The sequence below is a fragment of the Uloborus diversus genome, chromosome 9 (assembly GCF_026930045.1).
Source record: "Uloborus diversus isolate 005 chromosome 9, Udiv.v.3.1, whole genome shotgun sequence".
In the NCBI taxonomy this organism is placed as follows: Eukaryota; Metazoa; Arthropoda; class Arachnida; order Araneae; family Uloboridae; genus Uloborus; species Uloborus diversus.
Window position 1 is genome coordinate 152,771,684 of NC_072739.1, and position 25,621 is coordinate 152,797,304.

Here is a 25,621-nt window from a genome sequence, read left to right on the forward strand (position 1 = left end):
TAATTTTTACTTTTCTGCATGTTGATTGTTGTTACGCAGATTTATTACTTGAACACATTTTACAGTTTATTTAAAAGTTTCAAGTTTATTCTGGCAACAGTTTATTTTCTGATTTTTTTTTTCAATATTTTAAATTTGATAGACATCAGTGTCAGTGCTCGTTAAAATTTCAAGTTACAAGATTCTTCTTGTGAGTGTGATTTTTGGAAGAATTAGCAATTTTATGCATAATACTCGGTAATTTAAGTAACCATGCATTGAAAGCATGCCACGTCGCATCCAAGCCGTGATAGTAACAAAAGGCGGAGTTACTAAATATTAAATAATTATTTTCTTTCCTATTTACAGTATCGAACAGAAGGTACTTTACTTATGGAGTACACTTGAATCGGAAAAAACAATGCATTTTCATTTCAGTTTTGAAAAAAATACCTTTTTTTTTAATTTTAGGGAAAGGGAGGAAAATTTCCTTCGATCAAGTGATCGAACCAATTCGATTGAATCAGTTCGATCGACCCTTGGCATCTTAGCATGGTCATCACCATACACACACATGTAAGCACAGAGTATCTATGCTTTTCCTAATAAATTTTGACACTTTCCGTTGTGACACAAATAAGCTAATGTGTTTAATAAATTTCAACTAATTTCTTTTATTAATTATTACAACTAACAAATGCAGTATTAATAGTTGTTTTGCGAAATACACGTAATGAGATATGAATTATGAGAGGGCTTGGAAAAATATCATTGAATAGTTTAATTTAAATTTAAATGACTTAATATGAAAGTCTAAAATTGAGGCTCAAAGCTTCAAATTTAAATTTATTACTTCTGGGATAGGAAATTTAATTTCGAGCATAATTTATTAAACTCTTATTAAAAACAACAAATCAGTTTTTTTTCGTGCGACATTCAAGTATTTTTATTGAGATAATTTTCTTGGTGAAGAATGCAAAGGAATAAAATTGCATTTTTCGGAATGTGGTTTTGGTGATTCACGCGTCTAATCGTTAATAAATCTGGCAAAGATTACAAAAACACTAGTCTGTGTATTCTTTCAACTGAAAAAAGTAAAATTATTTGCATCTCAAAAAAATTTTTTCATAAAGTATCTTGATTGGGGGGAGGGGGCTTAATAAAATTGTTACAACTGGTTAACGCAATTCCTTTTTGATTCCACGCAAAATAAGTAGTCTACTATTAGTAACCCCTTCAGACATGTCCGTTATACCGGACATGAGCTTTAAACCTCTGCTAATCGTTTAATAATTGATTAAATTACACGAATTTTTTTAAGGTGATTTTTTACATTCGGTTTTCCATTATCCGTTAAAGAAGTTTTCATTTTGGGATTAACAACACCAACATATACGGATTGGGACATAGAGTGTGGCTCATTTTTTCGACCAAGGATTCTTGTCGCAAAGGCGAGGTTTCTTTTCAGATTTTTTAAAAACTGTTATAACCTTTTATTAATCATTTCAAATGCTTATATTATGTTTTATTATTGTTTGAGAATATTTTTCAATAAAGTTCATTTCACATTTCATATTTTTTTTAATCTGAAATACTCAAAAATATTTTCAAAAACAGTTCAAAACTATTAGTCCAGAATATTGGACGTCTCATAACTCTTTTAATTATTTGCAGACAAACTTGAAATTTTGTCTAAGATAATCCTCGCCACAGTACACTGTGTACCAAACATAAACAAATTTGGCTAAGTAATTCATAATTCTAAATGAAATCATAGCGTCTATTTAACTATTATACACGAATTTTAATTTTAAACGCTCACTAATTGACTACTTAAAATTGGTCATTGTTCCACACATTATCGTTATAATTGCACAATATTTATTTTTAATATTACATAGTTGTTCACTTTATAACACAACCAATACAAGAAGACTATTTTATTTCAATAATTATTTCTACTTTTTTTCTTTTACTTCCAATCTGTAACCGAAATTATTAGTAAACGGAAGAAATTCACTTCTTATTATGAGATAGAGCAGAGCTTGAGGAGAAAATCAAATATCATCTCTATGCCTCATCTTCATCAGGGCTGTGGAGTCGGAGTCAAAGAGTCGGAGTCAGACTGATTTTGGGGTAAAGGAGTCGGAGTTGTTAGAAAACATGCCGACTCCGACTCGGCTTCTTTTTTTTCTTTCCTTTTCATTGATTCTCCTTGCATTTTTAAAAACTGACTGCCAATTGGTTTGATTACATGTATAAAAAGATACTAATGAGAAAATAACTGCCATTATGGCAATCAGCTAGCTTGAGTGCTTACCGAACTTTCTGTAGCCGTCCCCTAGTTTGCTTGCTTTTTAACTTAACTAATGGTAACTGTCAGCAAACGGTTTTGTTGCCTAACATTTTCAAGTAATCACTTTCAAATAAAAATAGAAATATAGTGTTTTGTTCGATCTCAGTTATAAAATAGTAAAAGAAACGTAACAAATTAGTAAGTCGAAGCCTGTAGCTAAGGTTGAAACGTTTAAGGGTGATCGGCAAAAAAGCACGTTCGAAAGCACGAATCCAAAAGATCCGATGAAATAATCTAATGCTTTTTTCTTTATTAAGACTATTTCTATAAGCTAGGTTCTCACTAAAAAGTATGGAACAAAATAAGTGTAAATGATTTCTTAATTACAACACTCAATAATTGCAGTTAATCTTAAAATGTTCATATAAAGGTTAATTCTAAAGCTGCCAATAAAATTTAAGTTAAAAATTTAGCGAAGAAGAAATATAGGTATAGTAAAAGCTATTCGTACAAATTTGTATATTGTCGCATTTTGTGTAAAATTAGCTCCTGACGTATATGTGCCCTATTTTGGTTAAAATTTTATTGGTAAAATATAATTTAAAATATATTCGCGAAAATTTTCAGAATTAAAATATTTATGTTTTTTATAAACTCTGAAATTAACTTTGGGTGTCAACTACTAGATGGGTGTAACCCGGAGCAAACCGCCCCCCTCCCCTCAAGAACTTGGATTTAGAAAAAAAGCTTTTTTTCTCTCAAGCTACAGCTTTCAAAAATTGAAAGCACACGATTTGATCAATATCTATTTGTTAAACATTAAAAAGGGGCAAATTACAGATAATCCTTTTGAATTTTTTTAAAAGGGATTTTTAAGTAATCTCACTTTTTAACTCGTAACTGTTGGAAAATTTGATTTTTAAATTGAATTTCTAACGTTGAATGCGTCTTGGGCTTACAATAAAAAGCAAAATTCGAAATTTTCATCAAATTGAATTAATATTTCAATCTCTGTTTAGAGGTTTTCCCCCTTCGCCTGAAAGGAGAGAGGGAGTTGAAAAAATACAATTAAAAAAAATCCGGAGTCGGAGTCGGGCGTTTCAAAATCCAGGAGTCAGAGTCGGCCATTTTCCTTCCAACTCCGCAGCAAATTGCTTATGCTTGTGTCTAATATAATCTTCCATGATCGAAATCTGATTTTTTTTTTTTAATTAATCAGTTTTCAACGAATCCAGCTATCAACGAATCAAATAAACAGATTTCTATTTTTAAAAAAATGGTTCAGTATTTCTTAATTCCGAATGAAATCATAGCTTCTATTTAACTATTATGCAAAATTTTTAATTTTAAACGCTCACTAATGGACTATTTAAAATAGGTCATTGGGCCACATATTATTATTATTATTTGCACAATAGTTATTTTCAATATTTCATAGTTATTAACTTTATAACATAACCAATAAAAGAAGACTATTTTATCCCAATAATTGTTTCTATTTTCTTTCTTTTACTTTCAATCTGTAACAGAAATTATTAGCAAACGGAAGAAATTCACATCTTATTATGAGATAGAGCAGAGCTTGAGGAGAAGATCAAATATCATCTCTATGCCTCATCTTCATCGCTTCCGCTTCATCCAGAGCTATGATTACCCAGGAATAAGAAAGTGCTATCTAAATAGTGACTTCTCTTATGAGAAATCTGATGGGCACACTTATTTATCTACGGGAAACAATAAGTCACGAGGAAAATGATACAGCATTGTTTGGAGACAAATAAATTGTATTGGGCAACGCAGTAAAGCAATTGTCAATTGATAAGATATTTTTTTGCAAGATTATTACGCATTAAAAGTTAAGTAGTATAAATCATTTTGAAAATATCTTGTGCGTGGAGCAAATTGCTTATGCTTCAGTTTAATATGATCTTACATGATCTAACTCTTATTTTTTTTTATAAATAAAATCAGTTTTTTAACAAATCCCGTGCATCTTTATTGGCATCAATACTGGTCTTGCAAAATCCTCAATTTTTGTTTACTGCTGCATAATATAACTCATTGTACTCAAACACTGATTGTTATAATTACATTAATATTGTTACGACAGGGAAAATATTTTATTTTTCTTTCTTCGCAAAATAATGTTTAAAAGTAGCAAAAATCATTTAAAAAAAACTTTTGCGTGTTCAAATTGCTTATGCCTGTGTCTAATATAATCTCTCATGATCGAACTCTTTTATTTTTTTTAAATGAATCAGTTTTCAGCGACTCAAGCTATCAACGAATCAAATAAACATATCTCTCTTTTTTTAAAAAAAAAAGCATCCATTTTTATTTACTGCTATAAAATATAAATCATTGTTCTACATTCATTCATCGTTATAATCATATTATATAAGCATTTTTTTCATTTAAAATCTAATATAAAAAATGGACGGCAATTCCTACTAAGGTCATCAAAGAAAACTTTTATTTTGGTAACTTTTTGAAATAATTTCGATTAATATAAATACGTATATAATTACGACAGAATTACAATACTAAGTGGTAAAACAGAAACCAAATGTCCTAGCAATTTTCAATTTTCCTTTCCATATAAAACGTAAATTAATTAGATAAATTTAATTATTGAATTTAATATTTAAAAACACTGTTAACATCAAATGTCTTCCATTACACATTTTTAAAAATGTATTTGAACTTGAGTGGATCAATTAAAAGCATTTAACTTATAATTGAAAATGTGAAAAACTAACTTGGAAGCATAAAACTGCTACAATCAAAGTTACAATTGTTTATCAACAGCTCGATTTCAACATCTAGCTTAACGCTTTTCAACAATCATCAGTCTTAAATGGCCTACTCAATCCATGTGCACGGGTGTGACACTTATACGCACTTATTAGCACTTTATTTCCGGAAATTTTAACATTGGCTTTTACGAATTAAAAAAATAATCGAATATAAGGAACCATCATCCCTTATTATGTTAAGTATCAACTTTATTTGAAAAAAAATAAACGTTTTTCAAATAAAGCTCGTTAAATAATGAATTTAACGAGCAAAATTCATTATTTACTTGAAAATAATGAATTGTGCTCGTTGCTGGTGTGACCCTACGGCTACACAAGTATTTTCACACCAAGTACAACTTACTCTTTATTAAATACTAGCTGTACCCGACGCGCGTTGCTACGCCAACAAAAAAATACATCATTATACTGATTTTCATGACAATCGGTTGAACGGGGCAGAAGTTGCTACTCTGCAGTGCCACCTGGTGGTGAGTGGCTTCAATGAGCATATTATGCACCTTCTTTGTGGAAAAATACATATATATAGCAATTTTCATAATAATCGGTCCAGGTATCAAGTAAAGCCGTGACTATACTCAAATTTTGTACTCACGCAGTTTGCAAGATCAATCAATCGTTAAAAATATCAAATAGAAAAGTTTTAAATCCCCCCGTTGCATGAAAAGCCATAAAACAATAAAGAAAGAATTTATTTGTTCAAACTCAAGAAAAATGGCAACAGCTAACTTCTTATCAGTGAGATCTTTAATTTCTGCAGCCGATAATTTTATTCGTATTTATCCAATGTATTGTGACTTAAATTGGAATAAAAAAGGAACTATCGATCGGATTTTTTTCGAACTGGTCTATAAACATTCCCAGTACCAAAAATAACAAACGGTGAAAGTTTCAGCCAAATCTGCCGGGTAGTTTTTGAGTTCAAGGATGACATACAGACAAACATTCATTTTTATATATATAGACAAGAAAACGTTTTACAACGATGATGTTTAATCTTTACTTCAACTTCAGAAAATTGAAACTTAATCAAAAACAGAGTGAATAAGTTCAAAATTTCACTCTGTTATGGTTCTACAACCGAGTTAGAAGTAAATGTCCTCTCACTAAAGCTGTGATAATTTTTACATTAATACCAAAAGCCAACTTGAGTGATAAAACTCTTGTGTGCTAAATTAAGTGTAGCTACCAGCCTAATCGAAATCTCAGGTTTAAATAGAGGACATCTTCCTAAAACACGATTATTGATATTCCAGAGTGGCGATTACTGAAACTCTTGAAACTCCAATGTCAGAATGTTGTATTCGAGTTGTTGTTACATGAGTGCCTTAGCCCTAGCTTGAGTAGTAATTAACACTTATTGATATTCAATTTATTTTTTGAATTTAATTGTAAGTAATTCCAAAAAGCATGAAATATCTCTTTTTAAATCGAGTTTTTTCCGAATATTATTCGATTTCTACCTTTTCCATAAGCCCTTTAAGGCAAGATGGCTTCATTTGAGGCTGCCTAGCATTTGTTTAGCAAACTGAGAGGTTGGCTTCAACAGTAGCTGAAAAAAAAGGTAATTGGTTTCAAATGAAGTAGCTATGCCTCAATGAGTGAATTAGAAATATTGTCTAATATGTTAATAATACTGAAAAGCTACATTAGGTCAGCGCATGATGCGCAAAATTCCATTAATGATGAAAAAATGGCCTTTGTGTCGTAAGGGTAAACAATTAGTAGAAATAATAAGCAGTGTCTAAAAATATTGCTTCCTATCTCTGAAATTGCAACGAAAAATAGCTAAACGAATAAAAGCAGCAAATGTACAATATAAATGTGAGAGGATCATTATCAATGCTTATATAATTGATCTATTGACAACGCTTAACATTAGTTCAAGATTATCTCAATTGTTATAGCAAAACTGACAGTGGATTTAACGTTTCAAATTTTGACTCGACATTTGTCACACATTTGGTAATAGATTACTATGTTGGTAACAAAATGTTTTCAAGTGATCGCTAAATTATGACGTTACTTTGATTTGCATTGAAATAAGTTATTAGGATTACATTTTTATCCCTGAGATCCAATCTGCTTGAAATAAATGATGGATCTCGGAGATAAATTGAAATTAAAATTGATTTCTCTCAAAAAACAAGTAAAAAACCCCTTTAGGAAAAAAATCAACCTAAAATTCTACAGTCAGAACTTCCTATATACAACTAGATAATCATTCATACACCTTTGTGGCGTATCGTTTTCTGGTTACCCGAGATGCTAACATACATTCTTACGCATACGCATAAGTAGATGATGCGTTCACTGTTAAAAATTCAGGAAGATTTTTTGGTAATTGTTACTGTAAAATTCCGGACTTACAGCATCGCTGATTTTTACGGTAATTTATACCGGCGAAACAAGCGATCCCAGTGCCAATTGGTTGCTGTGGCCTACCGAGGAAACGTAAAATTTTACAGTAACATTTCATTTTTACGGTAATAGTTACTGGCAACATGGATACCAGTAACAATTACCGTAAATTTTCCGGAAAATTTTTAACAGTGTTCACATATGCAGAGGCATGTACAAAGCTCGTTATAATAAACTCAGCGATGGAAGAATGAAGTTTTTTTTAAATTGAAATTTGGAGTTAATCCCAATAAATCAAGAGTTTATTTTAAATACTATTGATCTTTAAGTATTTTTAAAAATACAAACATAAAACATACTTTTATTGATAGGTTAGCAACTACTAAACTTAAAACATTATGAGACAAAAAATGGATAAAATAAAATGATATAAATATAACTGACTTTTAGGTTTTCCAAATTCCCGTTACATGATCTGTTTTAAATTGGTGTAACTGGTTCTATGTTATTTCTGCCAATTGTTTAATGTAATCTTAAATCAATCTTCACAAATATTTTTAATATCAAACCTTGATGGATATTAAGAAAAATAAGAGCATATAAAAGTTTTATCTCAAACATTTATTTCTACTATTACTTGAACCAACTAATGAAAATGAATGACATGAACTCTTTCAGAGAAATGTATAAACTGTCTTAACTTAATCTTACTTAATTGCAGTTTTTTGTATCATAACTTTCCCGCAGTTAATCTCAGCTCTATTTCTTTTTTAATCTGGTTGTTATAAATTACTCGGTCGTTTCAAGTTACCATTAGTCAAAATTAATTATTAGCACAAGGTGTTCCATAACTTTTATAGGACTTGCGGACTGTAGGAATGACTTTTTTCATTCAGAAAAAGGAACAAAAAAGGGGCTAATGTATTATAAAATACTCCCGAAAAAATAGTCATTACTTTATGAATACTAAAACAAAAGATTGAAATGAAAATATTCAGTGTAGAATTATAATATAGAAAAATAAGTGTCGGGCGTAATATCTAGCTGTTCTGTTCCTACCAGGGATAAGCCCATTAATCAGCAGAGTTCGGTAATCCGTCATAATCGGCCACCTTGCCGCAAATTCCTAATCGACCCAATTTTGCTGATTAATTGAACATGAAAATATTTTTTTAAATACGATTTAATTTTTTTTTAATATCTAAGTATTTTTTTGACAAGAAACCAAGATGAATAAATTTAGTAACAATAAATAAATAATTTTCCGAGACTTAACTATAACATGTTTCATGAAAGTATACTCCAAAAATAGAGACAGACAGTAAAATATTTGCTTAAAATAAATGAAACATAGATATTTATCCTCACTGCTATGTTCACGTAACACTACATAGTATGAAGAATTAAATCCGGGTTTTTTACAAAGTACAAAACCAAAAAAAAAACTTGTACAAACACATGAGTATTTCAGGATTATCATTAAACAGTTTTTTTCTGTAAGTTACCGCACCACGCACTATAGCCGGGGCTAAAGAATGATATAGATTTCATGAATTTCTTTCTGGTTTATATATTTCCTTCTGCACTAAGTAGCTCTTGACTTTGTTTCATTAATCGCTTGGTTCCGAAACAATTCATTTTTTTTTCACATTCACTAAGTACCACTAAGTGCCATTTCAATTCACAAAGTTGATGGTTAAAGTAAATTTAACTTTGTTAACTTAGGTTTTCTGTTTTGAAAAAAATATTCAATGTTGAAACATGCTTTATATGTCAACACTTTCTTTATACTCTACCGTTAGCTTGGTGCTTTACGTTTACATTATAGTTTTCACTAAGAATAAAAGTCTTGGATTAAGTGATTAAAAATAGAAAAAAGAATAGCTACTAAACTAAAGTCGTCAGCCAAATACAGGATACTAACAAAAGGTTGGAATTTTTATGTATAGTTAAAATAATTTAACTTTATTAACAATAATATGAAAATTTGCTGATAGAAAACTCACTCTTCCTTCAAAACTTCACAGATTGCATAAAAAACTACAAGGTTGAAACGGAAAAAATCAACAGCATTAAAAATAATTTTCAAGTAGTAACTTCAGAATTGCTAATTGGTGCCTTGAGCTGTTTAAAATATTGCCAATTTATTTGTTATTTATTTTTACAATGAAGCGTTGCGATCTTTATTTTTAATTGTGCCAGAGCAGCGCAGCACTGGACGTTCCATGTTTCTTTTTAAAGTCATATGCACTAAAAATTTGAAAATGCCACAAAGTTCACCAAAATGGCTCAAAAATACCACGAATAATTTTATTATATTAAAGTTAAAGACAACTTAAATTGAAATTTAGCTAGAGATAGAAAACTGATACACTCAAACCTCTTTTTATGCGGTGGATAGGGACCGCACAAAAAAAAATCGCATAAAAAAAATTGTTCGAAACTTCACGAGTAGCTTTGAAAGAATGTTTTCACAACAGTTTAAAAAAAAAAATTATGCGGTGGATAGAGATCGCACAAAAAAAATCTCACGTAGAAAATAACCCAAAATATTATATTTAAACGAAATCAAAATAAACCAAAAGTGATGATAATTTTACCGACTCCCCAAAAAAATTCCCGAATAAAGAAATTTCTGGGAGGTCACAGTGACTTCCCATCGGAATGCCCCTGTCGTCGCTTGAAGATACTACCTCGCACTCGTTTTATAAATAAGTTTCATAAACTGCACAAAAAAATCGCACAAAAAAATCGTACATAAAAAGACCGCACAGAAAGAGGATTGTGTGTATTGTTTTAAGACAAAGTAAAATTTTTCAGTTATGGAGGAATTAATACGACGACTATTCTTCGATACGAACTTCGGAACGATGTAACTATGTAAAATGGTTGGAGTGCATGAAATGTGTTCAACATAGTTTTAACACATTTTTTTTTATCAATTAGCTTTTTCTTGAGAAATTCTAAAACAGCGTTCGGCAAAATAATCTAAAATACAGTTATTATATCTTATGCATAAAGGAACATTGTGGTGCTATATTCTCAGCGCCTATTGAGGTTCCAACTATGATAGTATCAAGAGTTTCTAATATAACTAGAGAATATACAATGTAATTGATACCTATTGTGTAACATGTAGCTATACAATAACAGGTATCTCTAGAGGTTATAGTACAACAAGCTAATCTGTAAGTAAATTACAGAATTAATGCTATAATCAGTTATGACATAAAAAGCCTTTTGTGAGTTATCTCACAAGAAAGTATAAGTTACAGTAAAAATGAAAATGTGTCTTACTTATTATAAGTTAACAAATAGAATAGATCAATGCAAAAAAAGGCTTAAAAACATAGATAAATAAATAAATTTAAATGCAAAATCGATGCTATATCTCTATCTTAGCCATCAAAAATCTGTGAATCAGTAGTCACTTAAACAACGAAAGGATCGTTTGAGCGTATTGAGCAGAACAGACACGGCTGATAAAACGGCTTTAATTCTGAAGTGCATATGTTTCCAGAACTGGACCTCATATGAAGAGGCAAGTCACTTATTCTGAGTTCACCTACACTGCTAAAACTGCGAACTGCATATGGCACATTTTAGAGTGAAACGCTGTAGCACCAGCTGCACCACCTCAAGGGTGCCATTTAGCACCCTATGGAGATCTTCAAGGTGCTACTTGCATCTATATGGCACCCTTTGAGATGCCATTGGGTTCATACGGAACCCTAAAGTGTGCCGTAGGGAGCTAAATGGCACCCTTAAGGGGGTGTCGCTGATGCTACAACATTTCACCCTAAAACGTACCATTTGCAACTCCGTTTTAACAGTGTATGCACGCAAGAAAATCTGTCTTTTTTTTCATTTGAGAGTTATTTGTAACAAATAATCTTCTGTGTGTACGAGTTAAAATTTCAGATTTGCATTCAACTGTTGTACAGAGCGTTAAAATTAATATGTCATGTTCTGCAACACACTGCTGTGTTTCTTGATAAGGAGGCATGATTTTACCTGATACAAGTTGTCAATATTCGCACCGCTTTCTCACCATTTTTGAGTTAAAACCATGGCGTTGTTCGGGCCCAAAGTGAAACAGGTAGTACATTTACTCACAAAATATTTTTTTTTCCCGAAAATGCTTAAAATAATCAAAAGACTAACAAGGGAAATTCCCTTTAAAACGCTTGAAAGAGCGTATTTCACAAAAGATTTCTATACTGATATTTGTATCAAGTGTAAATTATATTGATGTTTATCATATAACTCTATATATATTTATAAATTATATTTATGTTTATTATATACTTAAAAAAAATTTTAAGAGTCCTCTTTGAAAACGTTTCTTAAGAACTGCATTTCGCTTCTTATTACGTCAGCACAACAGCTTATTCATTCATGTATCAACTTGACCCTCGTTTGGTAAAATTAATACATATTGAAAAAAAATCTAAAAATTTTTTTGGGTTTTTATGTTTTTTTTAGTAAATTAGGTCAACAAAAGTGTTTGAAACCCTTATTTGATAGAAAGATATTAATATTTTAACAGGGCATTTTACTTTGGTAACAGAGTTATAAACATCAGAAAAATCAAACAGTAAAATGTGTATCAACAATACCTGGTCTCCCCTGTTATACAGAATAAATAGCAATCCCTTATTACTTCCTTTTACAAAAAAGGAAGTATTGTATTCGCGAAAAAAATTTCACTCAAAAATCGGCGTTAATTTCCATTTTTCTCATCCCCCGAATTAATGTTGAATTTTTTTTTCGACCCGACTACACGTGGATATATGCTATATGCCTAGGAACCTACAAACATCCGAAATATTTCGACGACCCCCGAGTTAATTACAACGAATTTTCTCGTGACGTCCGTATGTACGTATGTATGTGCTATGTATGTGCGTATGTGTGTATGTGTGTATGTATCTCGCATAACTCAAAAACAGTATGTTCTAGAAAGTTGAAATTTGGTACGTAGACTCCTAGTGGAGCATAGTTGTGCACGTTCCCTTTTGGTTGCATTCGGATGTTCCTAAGGGGGTCTTTTGCCCCTTTTGGGGGGAAATCATTGTTAATTTCGATGTAAACTCAAGTGGTGTTATAATTTGTCGGACACTTGGCAATATATCGCCAGTCTTTTGGTCGCCAAGTTTTGTCGCCAACTTGGCGACAAATTTGGCGAGATTTTTTTTTTTTGGTTTTAAATTGGCCATTGTTGGGGATATTTAGAGAGTAATCAATTGAATCACATTAAAATTGCCAATAATGGGGAAATGACATTAAATTGGAGTAAAAGGAAGTCAGGTGATGCACACATCAACTCGTTATATTTATGTATTTATACAAAATTGCTCACTATATGCACTTTGGTTTACTTCCTATGGCATTATAAAGTTGCCTCGATTTCTTTTATAAACTTCAATCCTTTTGAAACTTACTAGGGAGCCACATAAAAAATGTAAAAAGGATAAGTATTTTTAAAATAAATACTGAAAGAGCATACCGAAACATTTTCTTCATTTATCTCTCTTAGTTAAAACTATTGAAACAGTAATTAGAATGGCGACATCTAAAATTATATTACGTAATTTTGAGTCTAGAAGTACACTGCACGTTTTTTCAAAAAACCTTTTAAGTAATAAATTTTGCCTACCGTAAATATCTTCTAATTATTAAATTAGCGGTGAAGTAACAAATATAAGTTCAAAGCTTTATCAAGTTTGGCTTTTTCTGTTAATTTCTCTCATTTTACTCCTTAAACTTCATTGTTTCCACCTCGTTGGTTTTGTCAGAAATTTGTTTTATATCCGCTTTCTGTGTAAAACCTCAAATTTCCTAAAATTCCGACGTCTTTACTTTTTTTTTTCAATTTTAATCTTTGAACAATGTTTTTAATACTGTTAGCAATGAAGTGTGTTTTACGTTTTAGCACGACTAATGACGCGTTTTGTAAATATTCCTAGACATTTCAGCATTTTAAGAGCCTTCAAAATATTGAGCCGATTTCTGTAGTAAAGCGAATGTCAAAATGTAAAGAAAGATATATTTTGATTCAACTATAAACATAAATATATACTATATTATTTATATTTTGAGCAATGACTATAATACCAATCATTTTCACATTAACGGCAGTTTCGTCACAGTAAGAAAAAAAAAAACTGAATGTTTTTCTTACTGTGACGTTACAGCCGTCAATGTATAATTTCGTACAGTTAAACTTTTTATTTTATTCTACTACTAGTCTTATTGCTTATTAGAGGTACCCGCACGGGTTTGCCCGTAATAGAAAATTAAAAGGTCTTTTGGTTCGCATGTATATTTACAAATAATGCATGGTGAATTTTCTTGCCAATTGGCTTGTGCCCATTTTACGATTCCCCGTCATGATAATTTCGTAATTTACTCGTCCTTCTTATGATAATTTTGTTCTTAAAATTGGAATAGAAAAAGAACCACATCGAATTTTCGAAAAATCACTTCGAGGTGCACACCCCTATGCTACAAACTAACTTTGTGCCAAATTTCAAGAAAATCGGCCGAACGGCCTAGGCGCTGTACGCGTCACAGAGATCCTGACAGACAGAGATCCGGACAGAGATTCTGACAGACAGAGACTTTCAGCTTTATTATTAGTAAAGATGTAATAAAAAATCTTTAACCTGTGTGAAGTACTATGGCGCAAGCCGCAGGCTCATATGACAATTTGTTTTTTTATGGATTTGAAAATATCTGAAGGACTTTGCCGACGCTCTGTAAATATTCTCATACAAATTAAATCAATGAATTTATTTCAATCCAGGAACATTAAAAGTGTTGCAGAAACATACCAATATTTTGCTCATAAAGCTGATTCCAAACCTATTTCAAAGTTCCTCTTGGACTATAAATAGATTCACTCAATCTTAAAACCAATAAATACTTTTTTGATAACTCATCCGGTTTACCACATAGCAGCCCATTTGAACGTTCACATGATGCAATTACAAAACAAAGTAGGGTACGAAATATAGAGTCATTAATCAAACATTTTACAAATTGTTTCCAATATGGATTTGTTATTTGCTCTTTACTTTTGCTTCTTATTGTACAAATTGCACAAAAAAAACTCTCTTATATATTGCCCAAACTGATGCAGAAAGTTTTTATAAAATCCTCATTTACTCGAAACTATGTTCAGACGATTTATTCCTCTCATTCTACCTGTTACATATGTCTTTTGAGAGTTGCTAATAATGCCAAAATAAATGCATTTTCTTTACAGAAAACGAACTTCAAAGCAAATTTACCAAATGAAAGTTCCTAAATATGACCGGAAAATAAGGATCATTAGTAAGTTTGCTGTTAGTTATTTCTCCTTATCTTTCACCAAAATAAGCGGATCGAGCAATCAGTAATTGGGTAACTGGGGATTTTTGTAAACTGTCGTAGTTACTTAAAGAAATGTACAATAAAACTCAAAAGTCATTTTGATTTTTCTTGTGTAAAAAGATAAAATTTTGCATTCAATATGCCTTTAGACAACTAACAAGCACAAGTATATGTTTGTATGCTTTACAGATATGCTACTAGATGTTCATACAGATTTAGTTAAGCCAAGTTTATCAATTAAATTGCAAAATCAACGTAAATAAAGCACAAACTTGTTGGACTTCTGGCCACTGTTTTGATTTTTCTACTGTCAAAATTATTTGTCAATGTTCTTCGGTTTATGACTTCGATTTTTGGAAAACTTACTATATTTGGAAAAATTGTCGTTCTCTAGTCAATTACTTTTCCAGCGCTCCACTTTTTCCTGATATTTGGAAGCAATTTTTGTAATTTGCTTCTTCAGGTAGTTCGTTTTCTCCCACTCTTCTGTTTGGTTGTCTCCCCCTTGCTGCGCGCCACGGGGTTGAGTAGTAGTTTGCTGATTGGTTGGTTGTCATCTGTTGTCGCGAATACCTATTGGTTGACCCATTTGGTATAAATACCGGTGTCACAGGGTTGATGTTCAGTTCTCTCACGACTTTCTGGTTGTGTGCTAAAGTTTTTTATTTTGTACTGATGAAGAGGCTCTAATGCAGTTTTGAAATAGCTATTTGCTGTATTTTCTTTAGAATTTGTGCTTTATTTACGTTGATTATTCAATTTAATCATATTGCAGCACAAAGCTTCTGTGATATTTTTTCATCTAGTTTGTGACCTGTTTTGCAAGCGCATTCTTGAAAAGATTTTACTGAGAGGCAGTTCACAAATGATGTAAAGCTTTGAGAGGGAAGGGGGTCATCGAAATTCATTGTTTACGCTTCTGCCGATGACATCACAATTGATGAAATGCCAATCACTGTTGCCAATAGCAGAGCACAATATTTAAATCGCTTCTTTACTCACATGTACTGGCAACGATATGGCTCATAGCAAGCGTGGCGCGCAATATTTAATTCGCTGCTTCATTATCATATCGTGGAAAAACGGTAGACAGATGCGCCAAAGTACATCATTTGTGACGTCATAAAGACCACGACTTTTTTTCAAAAACCGACACTTTAGAAAATGAATTTAAAATTAAGCGTAGGAAAAGGGAAGTTTTTTTCTTGCTCTGCTGTTCTTTTTTTTTTTTTTTTTTTTTTTTTTGAGCAATCACGATTGCTTATTGTCCTCACTTGACCGTCCTTGACGTTTTGTTTCTTTTTTCAGCTTGGACCAGGGGTATCTGCAGCACCACCGCCCACCGTCCTCTGCAGGTGGCGCGGCGCGGCTGCTCCGGTCCTGAGCTATCCGCTTCTCCTGCTCGGAGGCGTCCATGTCCTACACACCCGCACGCTCACACACACATACACGGCTTCACACACATACAAACACACATGCCTACGTGCATACACAGGTCTGCGCGCACACACAAGCCCACACACAGCTTACACACACAACTATGCACACGTAACCGCCCAGGAAGAGAGGCAGGCTTGTAGGCACAGGAGCCGTTTCTAGAAACAATAACTCCAATGAGTAGGGTCCTGTCGCAGTTCGTGATTGCGAAAAACATAATTTGAATTCAAAATTTCACAATTCAAAGAAATTTTCTTTTTTTTTTTTTGTTTATTCTATCAATTTCAGTGACTAAAAGTAGTACTTTTGACTGAAAGAAACAACCCCATTGTGTGATATGCGACAATAGGCTGAAAGGGATGGTGCTGTGTGACAAAGATGGTGAGGGCGGTCAAATATGTTGGCTGTCATTTATGACCAGTCTCTTATTACACTGTACTGCGTATTTATTTGTTTATTTTGCTCTTTAGATTAAAGCATAGGACTCTGTATAAACAATAATTGCTTGATTCATATTTAAAAATAAAACGAACCATCATGTACTTTTTTACAGGAGACCTTGTTTCATATCGGAAAGGCGCAGATTGGAATGCCAACCAGGCTTTTTTTTTTCTGCATTCGACAACCCATTTTCAAATTCTTCATCCTGAAAGAGTCTCGTAGCTTGTGGGACATTAAAAACCCTTTCTTTTAACTATGCATTACTTTTCGTTTTTAAGTTTTTCCCTGAGATGAGAAATATACTCTTTCTTTATTCCATTACAAAGAGTTTCATCAAACAGTGTTTAATAAGCAATAGTGGAAGAAAAGCACACTGAAAACTCGCTGGTACAGTAACCACTCGTTATATCGCACTCGTCGGGGGACAACAAAAAAGCGCGATATATCCGAAAACGCGATGTAACCGAGTTCATAAAAAGCAGCGATTCAACTAACGTACAGATTAATGACATGTGCACCTACAAAAAGTTTTTTTATCACATAAGACGATTTTATTAATAAAAACAAAAAAAATTAGCTAGAAAATTGTTATATTTACTAATAATAAAGCTGAAAGTCTCTCTGTCTGGATGTCTGAATCACTGTGGCGCGCATAGCGCCTAGAAAATTCTGCCGATTTTTTGTGAAATTTAGTACAAAGATAGTTTGTAGCATGGGGTGTGCACCTCGAAGCTATTTTTCGAAAATTCAATACTGTCCTTTTTCTATTCCAATTTTAAGAAAAATTTACCGAGCAAGTTATCACAATGTTAAAGAACAAATTACGAAATTATCATAACGTGGAACCGCAACATGGGCGAGCAAATGAACATAGCATATTGACGAGAAATTAGTTATCCATTATTTGTAAATATACAGGCGAACAAAATGACCTTTTAATTTTCAGCTACGGGCAAAGCTGTGCGGGTGCTACTAGTTTGAACATAAAGATAATAGTTAAAAATATTTCTATTGTTTTGTTGGTCAGCAGCAACGGAAGTTGCTGCTTAAACTGCAACAAATTTAGATCTCTAGAAAAAATAATAGTTTTGTTCATTGATTTTTAAGAAAGAGAAAATATTCTGAGAAATAATCGTTTCCCCTGTAACAAACCTTTTTTCTTTCTTTTTTTTTTTTTTTTGTTTAAAGTAATTTTTTGGAGACAAAAAAAAGCGCGATATATCCGAATGAGCGATACAATGATACGCGATGTAAGGAGGGGTTGCTGTAGTTGATGGGATATATATTTTTTTGTCTTGATGCCAGCAACGAAGTTTTTTCTTTGAGGGTACTGTTTTGATCTCACTAAAAATTTAGTTTAAAATAAATAAATAAACTGTGAGTTTTGGGGTAAATGGCTCATGGTAAGCAAAAACTAACTACAGATTCATTATTTGCAACACAACATATGATAGAAAAAACACATATTTTCATCACATGGACAATTTTTACTGTCTATGTTACTTCAATTTGTCCAGTGTTCTTTTTTGTCTGAATTTCGTTTCAATTTGCACTCCTTTGCTACGTAACCATTACTTCGCTATTATGTGATTTACCAGTTCTTAATAATTCCTTCGTCGTGTTGCCAGATCCTTAAAATATACGAGGTGATCAAAAAGTAAAGCTACCCCTTTGTAAAATACTTCATGTTTTAAATACTATTAATATTAATGACAAGATCTTTTGCTTGTTGGCAACTCTATATTGTTCAAAAAGTCATTTTAGCTTCAATTTTCCATGCGCACTGACACTTTTTGTAGCTTTTAGTTTGTTATGTGGTTAAGAAGGTTTTTGTTTTTTCACGATCAAAAAATGTCTTTTAATAAGTAATATTTTTCTTAATCTATTCATTTTAATCTGTTGTTGAAACTTGCAATAACAAATTTCCAAAGGTTTCTATGCCCAACAAGACAACATTCTTTCGATTAATATCTCTCTTTTGGAAAACTGAAAATGTTGGAGATAGAATAAAAAGTCGGTGCCCCTCTTAATGGCCCACACAATATAAAGGGTGTTTCAGTTAAATATTTCTTAAATTCATCTTAATTCTTCTTAAATGAATATTAATTAGGATGTATCCTGACGACTCGAAATCATATGGCGATGAGGGGTCGGAAATGATTTCAGAACCCGAGATTTTTTTGATATGCCCGGAGTATTCCAGATTGTTCGGAGTCCCATACGCCGAAGATGTGAGGTGTGCATTGAAGCCCGTGGAAGAAACTTCGAACACTTACCTTAATCCATGTACATTTTGCTTCTTTTCATGTATTTTTAAAACGATTTCTCACTTAGAGTCTCTTTTCTTTATGCACTGTGAAAAAAATTCCGAAACGTTATTGAGTATTTCCGTGTTACGTTTCGGGATTTCAATGGTTTTTATCCTGTTCCTGGAAAAATGAAGTATCATTGTCGAAGAGTTTCCCAAATTGCTACAAGGTGCACAAATGCAGGCATTTCGCTTTTGCAAAAAAAAAAAAAGATTTTTAGCTCCCAGTTTAAAGATTAAGTGATCGTATTTATAAAGTGTATCGACTTCAGCTCGATTACGGTCCGTCCGGACTGATTAAACTCCCAAATTAGCGAATAAGTTCATGGACTATGTAGCTTTGCAAGAACTGTAGGCGAATAAAATTCTTGATACTTACTTGCAATTCTGTCTTAGCTTTGGTCATGTTTACAATTCTGTTTGTGGAACTTCCTTGATAAATCAGGAATGTGCCAAGCAATATTATTATACCTTCCTGAGTTTTCATTAATTTTCCAGAGACACAACTGGCTTTAAATTGGGTGATTTTTGAATGTGTCAGGTTAATTTTAGGAACGTTGATGAATTTCAGTAGAAAACGTTCCTGATTTTTGCAAGATATGTTACTGGCCGAAATTGGACACATCAGCTGCCCATTATTTTCCAGGGAACTTTCTGGATCATGTGTACAACTTCTGTGTACAACACCGCTTCAGGAAAGCATTTCCGAATTCACATTGCTGAATGATTTCGAGTTGTCAGGATGTATCCTACCCCTCTTAGAAGTTCTGAAACGCATTACTGAAACACCCTGCATATGGACAACGTGAGAAGCAAAAAAAGGTTGAACTTCCTTTCAAAATCAGAACTCTGATATCGTAGATTTCTTTTTCATAAGGACTCTGCTTGTATGAACTAGCAAAAAGTATCTGCATCTTATCGTACTGGTGTTGTTCAATAAGTAAAAGCTCCAGATCAAATCAAGTGATTACGTTTTATTTGTGGCCCAAGTAACTTATTAATATAAATGGCATGAAAAACTTAATTCTGTGTTCTTCACAGAGGAAGAATGTAAAAATGAAAATCATTAACATATCCATAAAATGACAATCCTACAGACAATGCTAAAGTCAGGACATAAGAATTTATTCAGTACGTTACCGCCCTATAGCCCGGACTAATGCAGAAATGCATGAAATGCACCGCCAGCTTTGTTAATTCCAGCCGAGGACTGCAATTTCGTGCTTCTTAGCACTCATCAGCCCGGCATAGGAGTGACTGAACTGGAGGTGGAAAACCTTGTTTGTTTGGCATTCTTGGCTTCTTTAACTGGTTTTCCACCTCCAGCTCAGTCACTCCTATGTCGGGCTGATGAGTGCTAAGAAGCACGAAACTGCAGTCCTCGGCTGGAATTAACTGAGCTGGCGGTGCATTTCATGCAATCCTTCTGTAGTTTGGTTACAAAGCATTTTTTGCTGTAATAAAAGGTGTGTTTGCGTTTTCATAATGTTCTGCTTACTATCGGTATTATCCGAATAATGCGGACTGTTACTTATATTATTTATACGGATTGCTTTTGGTCCTAGTTAGTCCGGATAAACGAGGTTCTACTGTAGCTGTGTATTTCATGTATAAGAATTTGGTTCGTTGAAAATCCATGCTTCCTCTGCACTTTGAAAAAAACTCCCAATAATAGCAAGGAAAACCATTTTGATCACACAACAAGTTAAAAGTTACTAAAACTGGCAATGTACGTGGAAAACAAAAGTCAAAATTGCGTTTCATTCCGAAAAACATACTGTTGCTAACTAACAAATAATTTGTAATTAAAATTACTAATGGTTAATCTTAGAACAAAACACTTTATAGGGATCGCGTAACTTTTGGATTAACTTGCATAATGAGACAAAAAAAATATTAAGAATCAAAACTTTAGTTTAATTTTAACAAACATTTTTGATGTTTAAAATGCAGGCAATCATTTTTATAAATGCTTTTAAGCATCAAAAATAGTTTCCATTGTACAGCACTTTTACACAAATGCAAACTATATTTAACTAGAACGGACAATTACCATCCCAAAAGAGAATTACAAAAGACTACACAATGCAGAGCTCATCAGATGGGAAGAAGCACTTACCATACATATGCAGTAATCTACGGAAGGAATAAAAAGTATCTTCCATGCATTAAAATGCCATCAATCTTCTGTTCTTGAGAAGAAATATTAGCTTTTACACTCCGATAGTTAGAATAATGCTACATTTGTGCTGTGAAATACTTTACTGCATTCAGACTAATCAGGATGAATAAAGTCTTTGGAATTTTCAAAAGAAGTTTTAGCTTAAAAATTCTCAAGAGAAATACGTGAGAGTATTTTAAGAGAAATGTTTCTTGATGTATGAAGGCTATTAATTGTTTCCTGTGCGTTACTGAAATTTTTGCGAATGTGAATTAAGGAATATAAGATGACTTTACACTCAATTTTACTTTAAAATTTCAGTTTTGTTCTTACTTATTTTGGTTTTGCCTAAATAGCCCCTATAGCTTTACATTGCTTACAATAATTTGAAAAATTATTTTCACAATTTCCAACTATTCTGTTTACGCAGTTTTTTCCTTTCACTTCATTATAACTACTAATGTTGCATTCATAATGGATATTTTATTTTTGCTCGAATTAAACCAAAAACTCAAAATTACACAAAAAAACGTAATATTTTAAATATCATTAACCATTGCTACTGAAGCTTTCATTGGTGCTACTAAAACTAGAAAATTAAAAATTAAAAAAAAATCCGTTTTTCATTATCAGTTCTCCAGTTGTACGAAAACAACTGGACAGAAACACATGAATAAAACAGAAAGCATCTCAACATTTAAACATTTAAATGCGGGTTGTTTTTATATGTTTAACACTTCTAAATAAGTGAATCTTGTTTTTTTTTTTGTCACAACACTAAACTAATTTTGTGTACGCACTTCCAATGACATTTACATTTTCTTGACTTCCTTGTTTTTTATTTATTTAATTCATCGTTACGCAAACTAACTTTTTACAGAATTCTCAAATTTAAATTGTAACGATTTTTCTATTTGCCACCTTTTTATAGTAAATCGTCACAGGAAATGCGGGTAAGATGTCCAGGATTTTTTTTTAAAGAATATTACGAAGAAAAAGTTCAAGAAAAAGAGTAAGCATTATTTACATCTTTTTTCTTTTCCAACTTAGCCTAAATAAACACTGATAAACTGTTTAGGAATGTGTTTTGCAAATTAAATAAACCACTTAACTAAACATTTTTTTAACCTTGTAAAAAAGTATTTTGAAGTAAAATTTTTAAACTATTTGTAAAAACTACATCCAAAAGTATCGTCATAAAGTAGAAGCTATCAGCTTCATGAGGAAAACATTATACGATTGAAAATGATTTTCTTTCTTTTTTTCCTTCTTTATTTTTTTCTTCAATGTACTCTGTTTTTTTAAATTATATCCTAATTATTTTACTATGTTGCTAAATGTAACTTTGGTGATTTATTTTATGAAATTTAATCATTTTAAGTTCAAAATAAGTGGACTAAGAAAAACATTGCAATTCAAAATTGGAATTTATTTCTCTTATAAAATTTACTCCTATCCACTGAAATATTAGGGAAAATGTGGAACTTGAAAAATTGCAATCGAAAAAAAATATGTGAGTTATTAAAATTATTTTGATCTATATGTAGGAAAACGTAATAAGCGGACTTTCTGAAAAAGGGTAACGTAAAGTCCGGAATATTTTACCATTACCACTATATGTGAAAAAGCAGACTGAAACTTTTTACAACGAAATGAGTAAAATATGACTTGTATACTTGTATACTTGTACAAGTAAAAACAATTTAAAAGAGTCAAAAAAAACTCTGCAAACAGCTGTTTCGAGCTTACAAAAGCAAAACCCCTCATCAGTGCATGAAGACTTTCTGATTCATTTTTCTTCTTGCACTAATGAAGAGATTTTCTTTTAAAACCTCGAAACAGCTGTTAGCAAAGTTTTTTTTTTTTTTTTTTTGGAGCAATCACGATTGCTTATTGCTTTCATTTGACTGTTTTTGGCGTGCTATCATTTTATTTTCCCACCGCCACCCTCGGCACCATCACCCTCAACCGGCTCCTCACGATGCTGCTCCTATAGCGAAAGCCGTCTCCAGGTTGCATCCATGTCCTACACACACGCGCATACATACACAACTGCACACACGCACACATACACACACACACACACATCCATACACACACATGCACCAACACACACATACACATACCCCCTACACACAAACACATACCCCCCACAAACAAACACACACACCTATATACACACAATCGTGATTGCGAAAAACATAATTTAAATTCAAGATGTCAAAAATTCAAATTAATGTTTTTTTTTTTTTTTTTTTTGTCACAATGCCAACTAATTTTGTGTACGCACTTCCAATGACATTTACATTTTCTCGGCTTCGCTGTTTTTTTATTTATTTAATTCGTCGTTACGCAAACAAACTTTTTACAGAATTTAAATTCTAGTGATTTTTTTATTTGCTGCCTCTTTGTAGTAAAGCATCAAAAGAAATGCGGATAAGATGTCCAGGATTTTTTTTAAGAATATCACCAAAAAAAAAGTTCAAGAAAAAGAGTAAGCATTATTTACATCTTTTTTCTTTTCCAACTTAGCCTAAATTAACACTGATAAACTGTTTAGGAATGTGTTTTGCAAATTAAATAAAACACTTAACTAAACATTTTTTTAATCTTGTAAAAAAGCATTTTGAAGAAAATCTTTTAAACGATTTGTAAAAACTATATTCAAAAGTACCGTCATTAAGTTGAAGCTATCAGCTTCATGAGAAAAATATTATGCGATTGAAAATGATGTTCTTTCTTTTTTTCCTTCTTTATTTGTTTCTTCAATTTTCTGTTTTTTTTTTTTTTTTTTTTTTTTTTTTTTTTTTTTTTAATTATGTCCTAATTATTTTACCATTTTGCTAAATGAAACTTTGGTAATTTATTTATGAAATTTAATTATTTTTAAGTTTACAGTAAGTGGACTAAGACAAACGTTGTAATTCAAAATTGAAATTTATTTATCTTATAAAATTTACTCCTATCTACTGAAATATTCGGGAAAATGTGTAACTTTACTTTTTTTTAAATACAATAGCATTTATATAGCACGATCCATACAAACATTTTTTTTTCTAATTTTCTTCTTAGTTGGCATTTCCAAATAAAAGTAGTTTTCTAATTTTTTATGCTTTGAATCGCTAGATTAGCTGCGGGAAACACACTTGATTACTTTTTATTCGTCTTCATCATAATCATCGAAAGCGAGTAGTAAATCTGACATTAAAGGAATTCGTGGGCGATCAAAAGAAATTCCTCTCTAAGACAAAGAAGAAGAATGCTAGAACTGCTTCAAACAGCTTAAAAATAAATTTATGTTGAAAAAATTGCAATCGAAAGAAAAAGTCTATGGGAATTATTAAAATTATTTTGATCTATTTGTAGGAAAACGTATTAAGCGGACTTTCTGTAAAATTGTAACGTAAAGTCCGGAATATTTTACCATTACCACTATATGTGAAAAAGCAGACTGAAACTTTTTACAACGAAATGAGCAAAATATGACGACTTGTATACTTGTATACTTGTACAAGTAAAAACAGTTTAAAAGAGTCAAAAAAAACTCTGCAAACAGCTGTTTCGAGGTTACAAAAGCAAAACCCTTCATCAGTGCATGAAGACATTCTGATTCATTTTTCTTCTTGCACTGATGAAGAGATTTTCTCTTAAAACCTCAAAACAGCTGTTAGCAAAGTTTTTTTTTTTCTTTTTTTTGAGCAATCACGATTGCTTATTGCTTTTATTTGACTGTTTTTGGCGTGCTATGATTTTATTTTCCCACCGCCATCCTCCGCACCATCCCCGTCGACCGGCTCCTCACGATGCTGCTCCTATAGCGAAAGCCGTCTCCAGGTTGCATCCATGTCCTACACACATACTCGCATACATACACAACTGCACACACGCACACATACACAAACACATACACACACGCATACATACAGACACCTACACATACACACACAAAAACATACGCACACATACACACAACTACCCACACATTCATGCCTGCACACAGACACAAACACATATGCCTGCACACACATACACAAACTCCCCCCCCCACACACATTCATACACACAACTACCCACACACTTATGCCAGCACACAGACACAAACACACATGCCTACACACATACACATACCTCCTACACACAAACACATACGCCCCTCACACTTACACACACGCCTACATTCACACAATCGTGATTGCGAAAAACATAATTTGAATTCAAAATGTCAAAATTCATTTTTTTTTTTTTTTTGACTCTTTTTAGTTAATTCTATTTGTACAAGTATACAAGTCGTCGTAATTTTACTCATTATCAGTACAGTTTTTTTTAAGGACCATTAGAAAATGACATCGGAATTGGAATAACGTATGAAACGGACCAATTTGAAAATGACGTCGGAATTGGAAGAATTGGAATAACGTATGAAACAGAAAACGTAAGATCGAGGT